This window comes from Melospiza melodia, unplaced genomic scaffold, assembly GCF_035770615.1.
Source record: "Melospiza melodia melodia isolate bMelMel2 unplaced genomic scaffold, bMelMel2.pri scaffold_47, whole genome shotgun sequence".
NCBI classification, from domain to species: domain Eukaryota; kingdom Metazoa; phylum Chordata; class Aves; order Passeriformes; family Passerellidae; genus Melospiza; species Melospiza melodia.
Genome location: NW_026948793.1, coordinates 4,702,319 through 4,712,747, shown reverse-complemented (window position 1 = coordinate 4,712,747; position 10,429 = coordinate 4,702,319).

The following is a 10,429-nucleotide window of genomic DNA, read 5'->3' as shown; positions in this document are numbered from 1 at the left end:
ATGGCTTCATCTAAGTGGAGTTTCTTACAATTTCTCTTTAGGTGTCCTTTCTCTCCACAGCAATAACAATATTTGTCACTGAGTAGAGCCCTCGCCACTTTTGGTCCAATAAAACCTTTGTCTCTTCTAAGTGGTTCTACTGGCGTGTATTTCTACTGACTCCCACACTTTCTCTGGCTATGGCTGCCATAATTTTAATTTTTTGTCTTTTCTTCTTCTCTTCCTATATATACTCTTATGGCTTCTCATAGCAGTTCATTAATACTTTTTTCCTGCCAGTCCTCTATTCTTTCTAACTTTCATCTGATATCTTGCCAGGATGTAGTGACAAATTGTACCTCGAGAAGGACTTGGCCTGTCGGAACCCAGGACACACCTCTGGGTGCCCTGGAGGACATGTGCCCCTGGCAAGGGGCTGGGGATCCCTGGCAGGGGGCTGGGGAGTCCTGGCAGGAAGCCAAAGACGCCTGGGATTTTGATCTTAACCCATGGAGCAAATTACCACCCTTGTATGAAGAATTACAAGTCACAAAATTTAAGTAGAATGATAATGAATCTGTCACAGGGTATAAAATGGTATTTTGGGGATTTTTATATAGAGGTCTAGGAGGCAAGATGGAGGGACTTGGGTGTTGTCCTATTCTTCTTCCTTCTTCTTCTTAGTCTCCATGTTCTTGGTGATGGTGGCATTTTAGGATTGGTTTAGAGTAGAAGTAGACTGTCTAACATAGGTGATAGGTATTGGGAAATAATGATAAATAAAGTACACATAGTTCATAGTATAAAATGTAGACACCAGCCCTGGGATGGGGAGTGTGCCTCTGTCTGACCTGCTAAAAACATCTTGGCAGGCCAGAGAAAAAATGTTATAGATAAGAAACAATAAACAACCTTGGAAACCAGAGCCGAAGAATTCAGACTCCTTCTTGGAAGCATCAGGCTGAGAAAAAAGGATTCTTGGGGTCATCCCCGACTGCAGGGAACCCAAGATTGGCCCTCTGGGCTGTCTGGGTCAACATCAGAGTAAATCTGGAAGTTTTGCTTTAGCCTATTAAGCCATGGTGCTGGGGTCTCATCTTGTTCCTGGGTGCCGTCAAACGCTAACCTGGTATTACTCCCTCTAGGGACTGATTCTTTTATCCCTCTGGTCATCAGGGACCTGTAATCTCTCATGTTCCTTCTCCCCTCTTCTTGATTAGAGTCCCAGTCAGGCTCCACTAAAGGCATTTTTTTTGTCACCTGGGGGCCTGGGTTGGTTGTCTTGCTCCCAAATTTTCATTCCTGCAGTTCTTATTAATCGAGTCTTTTCTGGGGAAAATAGGATGTTAAAGGTGGAGTCCAATTCTCCCCATGTATAAATATTGGGGGCTAAAAATGGATTAATTTGATTTGCTATTCCTACTGGGTCTTCCACTAAATTTTGCAATTCTTTCTTAAAATTTCTAAATTTGGATGCAGTCAAGGGAGCATTTACAAATCCAATCTCACTGGCCACCCTGCCCATGGGAACTTCTCCGAGGGGGAACAATTTTTCCACTTTACCCAGTTTGGACCGGGTGTTACAACATCAGCTGTGGAGGCTGACTGGTTAACTTCACTCTTGGGCATGAGATTCTGAGATGTTGTTTGGCTTCTCATTTGTGGTGGGGGAGGCAAAGCAGGAACTTGCTGGTGAATTAGGGGTGCATGAGATGGCAGAGGTAAGGGGACGGTAGTGAAGGGTAAAGAGAGTAAGGAGAGGGTAGAGGGGAAGGTGTTGGAGGTATAACTGGGTTAGGAGGTGGTAAAGGAATGACAGCTGGGAGAGGAGGAGGAATTGGTTCCACAGCAAAAGGAATTGGAGGAAGGATTTGAGGTACTGCAAGGGTAGGAGGAAGTAAGGGGTCAAGGAGGTCCCAGATTTTGTTAGCCTTCCCAGCCTCTTCTTCATTTACTTTACTAGCTTTCTTTCCCTCTTTTAATTTATAGACTCTTGTATTTTCCTCCTCTGAGGCGTACTTTACCCAACAGGTGACATTCTGTATGTGATGGGCCTTTTGCGGGAACTTGGGGCAAAACAGAACGTGCATCACCTTCGGACAGAGAGGTAGGTATCTCAGGATATGTTTAAGGATGTTGTTAGCTCATGCAAAATGAAAATTAGACAGGTGAAAGCTTAAGACTTAACCAGGCCACATCTGTGAAGAATAATAAAAATGTTTCTATAAGTACATTAATGGCAAAACAAGGTACAAGGACAATCTCCATTCATTATTAGGGGAGATGTGGTTACCAAATATGAGGGAAAGGCTAAGGTACTTAACCCCTTCTTTGCCTCAGTTTTCAAGAATAAGTCAAGTTGTCCTCAAGAAAAGCGTTCTGAGCTGGTGGATGGGCACAGGGAGCAGAACAGCCCCTGTAATCCAGAAGGAAGCAGCTGGGGACCTGCTGAGCCACTCAGATGCTCACAGGTGTCTATTGGAGGAGATGGGATCCATCCCAAGGGGATGTGGGAGCTGGTGGATGAGCTCCCCAGGCTGCTCTCCATTATTAACCATCAGTGCTGGCTCAGCAGGGAGGGCCCAGAGGTCTGGAGGTGCCAGTGTGAGCCCATCCCCAAGAAAGGCGGGAAGGAGGATCTGGGGAACTCCAGGCCTGTCAGCCTGACCTGGGTGCCCAGCAAGGTTATGGAACAGATCACCCTGAGTGCCATCACAGGGCACCCACAAGATGGCCGAGGGGTCAGAGCCAGCCAGCGTGGATTCCAATGTCTGCATGGAATGGTCTGGATGAGGGGATTGTGTCCAACATCAGCAAATCTGCAGATGACACCAAACTGGGTGTGAGTTTGGATCTGATGGAGGATGGAGGTAGGAGGGCACTGCACAGGGCCCTGGACAGGCTGGATCCAGGGCCCAAATCCAACAAGGTGAGGTTTAACAAGTCCAAGTGCCGGGTCCTGCACTTTGGCCACAACAACCCCTGCAGCACTACAGGCTGGGGACAGAGTGGCTGGAGAGCAGCCAGGCAGAAAGGGACCTGCAGGGACTGATGGACAGCAGGCTGGACATGAGCCAGCAGTGTGCCCAGGTGGGCAAGAAGGCCAATGGCTCCTTGCCTGGATCAGGAATGGTGTGGCCAGCAGGAGCAGGGCAGGGATTCTTCCCCTGTGCTGGGCACAGGTTGGGCAGCACCTTGAGTGCTGTGTTGAGTTCTGGGTCCCCTGGGGTGGGGAATTAGAAGAAATTTGTATCAGGAAGAGTAAAGAAAGCAAAGGTGAAGCAAAGGAAATGCTCAGGGCATTTTGGGAGTGGCTGCCAGGCAGCGCTGTCTCTGAGCAACAGCGTCTGCAGTGGCACAGGAAACTCCCATCTGATGGGAACAAACTTTCTGGCTGAGTGCAGAGGCCAGGACAAAGCTGAGTGGTTTCCCTGGTGTCCCCCAGCCCTTGCTGGCCCCAGGGGCTGATGGCATTTGTGCCCCCTCAGGTTCATGTCCCCACACCAACAGCATGGGGGTGCTCCCCCTGCTGTGTGCAATGCAAACAGGGGCTGCTGAGCCAGTGCTGCTGTGTCTGTGCCTGCAAGGATGGGGCACCTGCGTGAGCTGGGGGAGAGGCCAGGGCTGCAGAGGGGGGATGTTGTTGGCAGCTCCATCAGGACGCTCTGGGACGCTGCCCTGGGCTGTGCAGCGCACTGGGGATGGATCAGCCCCTGCTCTGCTGCTCCTTCCCGTCTGCCCCAGGGCCCTTGCAGAGCCCCAGCCATGCTGTTTGCCCCCAGCCTGCCCACGGCCAGCCTGGGGCTGCTCACTGGGCTTTTCTGTGCTGAGCATTGGCCTGGCCGTGTTCTTGAGAGAGCCTGGGCAAGGAGCCTGGAGCCCCCAGGGCCTGGGCTGAGGTGTCAGCGCTGCCCCAGCAGTGCCCATGGGCTGTCCCTGCTGCAGCCCCGGCACTGCCACCCCCAGGGCTGTGCCCGGCCCTGAGAGCACTCAGGCCCTGCAGCAACACCAGGGCCACCAGGGCAGCGGGGCAGGGCCACGGCAGCAGCATTGGCAACACCAAGTGCTGCTGCTGCTGGGCACAGCTGCTGGGCCAGCACTGATCTGCCCCATCTCTGCACACAGACATTGATGCTGCAGCTCCAGAGAAAGCAACAAAAGGGCATCTCTGCAGAAAACTGGGTTTTCTGGCTGGGAGTTCCTTTATTTACTTTAAAGTCACCCAGAGTTCAGCCCCTCATTGACACAGTCTGTGGCCACAGGCAAGTTGGAGAGAAAAAAAGAAAAAGGGAAATGGCAGAAACAATGACATTTTTCCTGGACTATATTTAAACATAAAACAAAGGAAAAGAACCTCCACACTTAAGCAAAAAAGAAGTAGCATAGATGACTTTGATTACAAGTTATATGCAGATATTGCCCAGCAGTTTAATGTTTTTGAAAGCATGCAGTCATCAGTGTCCACACTGCAGCCTTGAGCTCCTGGTTCCTCAGGCTGTAGATGAGGGGGTTCAGGGCTGGAGGCACCACTGAGTACAGAACTGACAGGGCCAGATCCAGGGATGGGGAGGAAATGTTGGGAGGCTTCAAATAGGCAAATGTGGCTGTGCTTATAAACACGGATAGCACACCCAGGTGAGGGAGGCAGGTGGAAAAGGCTTTGTGCCTTCCCTGCTCAGAGGGGATCCTCAGCACAACCCTGAAGATCTGCACATAGGAGAAAACAATGAACACAAAACAACCGAATACCAGACAGGCACTGACAGCAAGAAGTCCCACTTCTCTGAGTTGGGATTTGGAGCAGTAGAGCTTGAGGATGTGTGGGATTTCACAGAAGAACTGGCCCACAGCATTGCCATGGCATAGGGGCAGGGAAAATGTATTGGCTGTGTGCATGACAGCATAGAGAAAGGCACTGGCCCAGGCAGCTGCTGCAATGTGGGCACAAGCTCTGCTGCCCAGGAGGGTCCCGTAGTGCAGCGGTTTGCAGATGGACACGTAGCGGTCATAGCACATGATGGTCAGCAGATAAAACTCTGCTCCAATGAAGAACATAAAGAAAAAGAGTTGAGCAGCACATCCAGTGTAGGAGATGTCCCTGGTGTCCCAGAGGGAATTGTGCATGGCTTTGGGGACAGTGGTGCAGATCATGCCCAGGTCGCTGAGGGCCAGGTTGAGCAGGAAGAAGAACATGGGCGTGTGCAGGTGGTGGCCGCAGGCTACGGCACTGATGATGAGGCCGTTGCCCAGGATGGCAGCCAGGGAGATGCCCAGCAAGAGGCAGAAGTGCAGGAGCTGCAGCTGCCGCGTGTCTGCCAATGCCAGCAGGAGGAAATGCCTGATGGAGCTGCTGTTGGACATTTGCTGGGGCTGCACACAGAGACCTGTTCATGGAGAAAGGACAGTAAAGACTTAGGGGAAGTACCTGTAAACAAAATCAAGGCCATTTCCCATACATCCTCCTCTGTAACACACAGACATGGTCTTTAATTTTTAAGAGTTTTGAGGTTTTCTTTATAAGCTCCCCCCATGTCTCTGCTGGTAGTTTTGGATATCAAACCATAAGCATATCTGAGACACTCAGGGAGAACAGAGTGAGTTTCTTGGGTCAAGGTGATGAATGCAGACTGAGGAGAGATGGTCTGTCATTCTGACCTGTTCAGAGTTTCTTTGGGCTTTAAACTTTCTCAGGTGGAAGGTGACCACCTTCTTATGCTTCCCTTAAAATGCCACCACCTACTGCTGAGAGCAGATGCATCCACCACAGCCCAGCTCCACATTTGTAGCCAAGGACTCACTTTGCTCATTTCACAAACCCAGCAGCATTTTCTGTGTCACAACCCCTCTGCCTTTTCCCCATCAATCTCATAACTCAGAGATGCTCTCAGACAGGTTTGCACCCTGGATTGAAGCTCCCAGCTTGGACTGAAATCTCAGGGACACTTCCAAGTGTCCTTATGATGGCATTGGATGGAGGAAGATGCAGCTCCTTCCCTGGCTGCACTGACAGCATTGCCCAGAGCCGGGCACTGGGGGACAGCGTCACCCTGAGCCAGCTGTGCCCTCTGCCAGAGCCCCCAGTGCCAGGCAGCTGCTCCCAGCCCTGGGCTCTGCAGAGGGACCTGGGCCCGGGGCTGCAGAGCTGCCCCACAGCTCTGCTGCAGCTCTGCCTGCACAGGAGGGGCTGCACGCCTTGGAGCCCCGGCCCTGAGAGCAGAGGCTTGGCTGGGGGCACAGGAGGGAGGGGGCTTGTTTAGAGGGAGGGGCTGCACTGGAGGGGATCCTGTGCACATCTCTAAACTCTCCCTGCCACAGCATTGCTTGGTTTTGTTTTCTCTCCTTGCCTGATCTTCCCGCTGCTTCCTAGAGATTTCCCTCCTGGAGGTGTTTCCCGGTGCCTGATCACTCCTTGCCAGCACTCACAGACCCCAAATCTCTGTGAACTTATTGATCACTAAAAGTAACAGTTCAGATGTCTCAGGAATTTGTCAAAATTCATAATCAAACTTTAATATGTATCTCTCCTCCCTGCCATTCTCCACTAGTAGGAAACTGAGTACAAAGTATTAGGAAATGTCCATTTTTTTTTGCCAAAATCTTTATCTTGGAAATATTGTATGACTGATCAGAACCCCTCAGCATTTTAGACCTTCACGAGCATTTCACCTCCCCTGCACTAGAAATCCCCAGAGCTGTACTCACAGAGTCTGTAGGCAGCGGGATGTTCCAGCTTTAGGAGTTCACTGCAGGTGCTGCAGGTGCATTTTCCTGCAGCCAGAGGTTCCTGTGCCAACAGCTGGCAGTGATTCTTCCCCAAGCACTACTTAGCACCTTCCCAGCCCTGACTGATTGAAGCTCTCTGTGCCTCTGTGATGTGCCCAGGGTGGCTGCAGGCAGTGTCCCAGCCCTGCTGGGCTGGCAGAAGAGCTGCTCATCAAGAGAAATGTGCTTTTGAAGCTCCTCTTGGTTACCAGGAGCTGCCTCTGTGCCAGGAGCCCAGCCCAGCTCAGCAGCACAGACACAGCACCAGGACTTTAATGAGCCTCTGGGGCTTTGTGCTCAGGCCCTGAACATCAGTCCCTGAGAGGGAGCTGAAGAAACCTCTCCAGAACTCCAAGTCAGAATCCAACTGCAAAGTTTCTTGGACTTTTAATGGGTCTCACTGAGGGACACAACTGAGAAAGTGTCCCCAGGCCCCAGGCAGAGCAGAGAACTGGAGGCAGTGCTGACAGGTGGGGACAAAGAGAAGCCGAATCTTGGTGCCCTGGAGCACAGCAGGCTCTGTGCCACCAAGGGCTGTGAGGAGACACCTTGTCCTGAGGCACTGGGGCCTCCTGGCACAGCCCTAGCCAGGCTGGGCACTGTCAGCCCCTTGTCCTGTCCTCAGCATCCCCCCCTAGCCCACATCCCAGTGGCCTCAAGGATCTGCTGGAAGGAGTCCCTGGGGAGCCTTGCTCAGCAATGGCCCTGGGGGCTCCTGAGTGCTCCCAGGGACTGCAGGATTTTGAAAGGACTTTGGGTTTGGCTTTTGCCTTGAGTCTCTGGGATGCCTCTGCCATCCTGGCCTCCAATTATCTGCTGTACTTAGTCCCTGGAGAGGCTTCGTCAGTAACAACACTCAGCGGGACGCATTAATACTTCAAGGTACTTCAGTTATTTTAAGGTACTTGGTGTTTCCCTTTTGATACTGACTCTGTGAGAGGTTTGTGCAGTCATGGCCCCAGTTCTCTGGTTTAACGAGTCCCTTGAGAGCTTTGCACTTACACTCAGTAGGGCTAATTAACACTTTGAGATACTCAAGGTTTTTAAGGTACTTTATGGATTTAAGGATACTTTTAGGTACTTTTATGGATTTTTCTTCCGACACTGAGTCTCTAAGAGATTTTTGTGCCATCCTGGCCTCCAATTCTCTCCTCCAAGGAGTCCATGAGGATCCTGTGTTGGGTATCTTCCCCCTTTTCTCTTGTACAACATAGATGGAACTGAAAGAATTTTGTAAGACTTTCTAAAAGCATCCAAACAAACATGAGACAATTAACAACACAACAACAACCACTAAGAGAATGAATAGTCCTGTTTTAGCTAGACATCATCCAACCCTTTAGTCCTCAGGATTGGAAGAGTTTATTGAACCAATCTTTGTTTTCCACTTGAAGCTTCTTCAACCCTTCCTTCAGTACCTGAATGCTCTTGTGGATTGACTCGCTGTGGATGGAGAGGTTCATGCAACACGTGCCCTCAGAGTCTACACAGCCATGCCCATGTGCCCAGAGTAAAAACTCTATCGCTGTTCTGCAAGGTGACATGTCTGATGGTCTCTATGTCTGAGAGCACCCCACTCAATGTGAAGGAGGTAGCATTGCTTTGCTTACTTAACAGGCACCCAAGATGGTCTGCTTGTCCTAAAGCTTTAGCTGCAGCCACCCAAGGCAGTCCACATTGAGGGTGCTACCATCCGATACCTGGATTAAAGCTTTCAAAGCCATCTCTTTGATATCATCCAATACTTCTCTGAGGACACCTGCTGCTTGATCATCTGGTAGGCTGTGTTGTCCTTCTCCAGCTGGATGATTGTTTGTCAATTCCGCCCTTGCCTCATTATTAGCATAGTCTGCTATTAATTGATTTAGTAAACACTTCCATCCCCCTTCCCAAAGGGTGTATTCTGTAGGTGACAACAACATGGTCATAATATATTTTAAATCATATGAGGTTGAGACATGTGCTGTAAACATGGCCCTCATTAGTCCATTAAAACAAGGCAAGTCCTTCCTATGGTCTTTAGCTGCCCTACACAGATCCTTGATTTCCCTGTAAACCAATGGCTGATACCTGGGATTCTGCCCCCTTCTTTCATAACATACCGGGGCAACGAGGAGTTTCAAGACTATTGGCCAGTCTCCTTCCTTAACTACTTCCTTCCGAATCTTTTCCTAGGGAACTTCTTGGGTTGAGGGGAAAGGTGGCTCTGGGGAATCCAAACTGTTTTTTAAGGAGGAAGAATAACTTGGAGGAGAAACATTTGGATTAGAAATAGTGTGACAGTTGGGCTTAGTATCTGTGACCATGGGGTTATATTTTTGCCGGAGGGTGAGGCAAAGGGCACTGCCATTTTGTCAGGTGTTGGGGAGGAAGGGCCTTGATTTAGGATGGCAAACGACTGGGCTGGCATTCTGGAGGCATGGCCCAGGCTGAAGGTGGAATGATTGAAAGTGGGGGCGTGACCTGCAGTTCTGGGGATGGTGTCTGGAGGTTTGTTCACGGCGGAAGAGAAGGTTGTGGTAGCAGAAAGTGGAGGAGCCAAGATGGAGGGAGGACAGTCAGGCTCAGGGGCATCTGGAAAATTTTTAATGATCTACTTCACAATTGATTTTTATTTGTTCTTTGAAGATATTTGGTCGTGATCAGTGAGAGTTAACTTAGAGCATCCATTTATGCACCTTTCTACTTTGGAGATTTGGCTGCCCATTTTTCTCTTTCTCCACCTTAGGTGGAACAGCCACTGGAACACCCCAAATCAATAATGGGACATGGGTGCATATTGTAAAAACACAGTGGCAAAATGGGCAATAATTGTCCTGCGTTTCCCTAAACCCACCTGCAATCCTACACAGGTGAAACTGTCGTTGTCCCTGGGGATCCTGGCCGAGATCCCTCAAAACAATGATCAATCTGCCAACCTGACACAATCCAAAATCCTGGGGAGCACTGGTCTATCCATCAGCTAACCACTCTGATGAGACTAAATGTCAGGGTCTCTGTTTGGGTGGCAAAGGTCGCAATGAGGGTGGCTGTGAGAAACCTTTCTGGTTCCCCAGCTTCAGGGCAAGGGTGGTGAAAATGAAAAGAAGCAGATGCTGGGGAAGATGAGACAGGAAAGCCTTATAAATATGATTGCCTGGCAAAAGATTTTGAGTGTATGGAAACTATAAGTGAGATTAAAATGAAATCAAGCTTTGAGACACCAAGCCTTAGTTACTGAACAACTGGAAAACAATGGTATGGCCAGCTGAAAGTAATCTTCCTTTGATGAAACAATACCCTCTGCTTGCAGACAGATCCAAGGGTCAGAGCAGACCCTACTAGCTTGGCAGAAGGAGTCCAAAGAGTAGTTTTTAGGGTTTAAAATGTAGCACAGTATGGTAATGTAACCATTCTTATAGACTGTATATAAATGCTATAAGATTTGTATCTTGTACTAGATTGGTTAGTGAAAATTAGAATATGCAGCACAGAAGAAGATTTATTGTATTGTAATGGGAACTCCCCTCCTCTTTTGGGCATCCATTTTGGGTGTCTCTTTCGATCTCCTCTTTCGGGCCTGCTCCGAGCTGTGGCTGGCAGCTTCAAACAAGGCCCCTGCACCCACACCCTTTGCAATAAACCACAAGTTCCAAGACCTGGCTTCAGATATCTCTTGTCTCTGTCCTTCCCAACCGTCTTAGCCCCC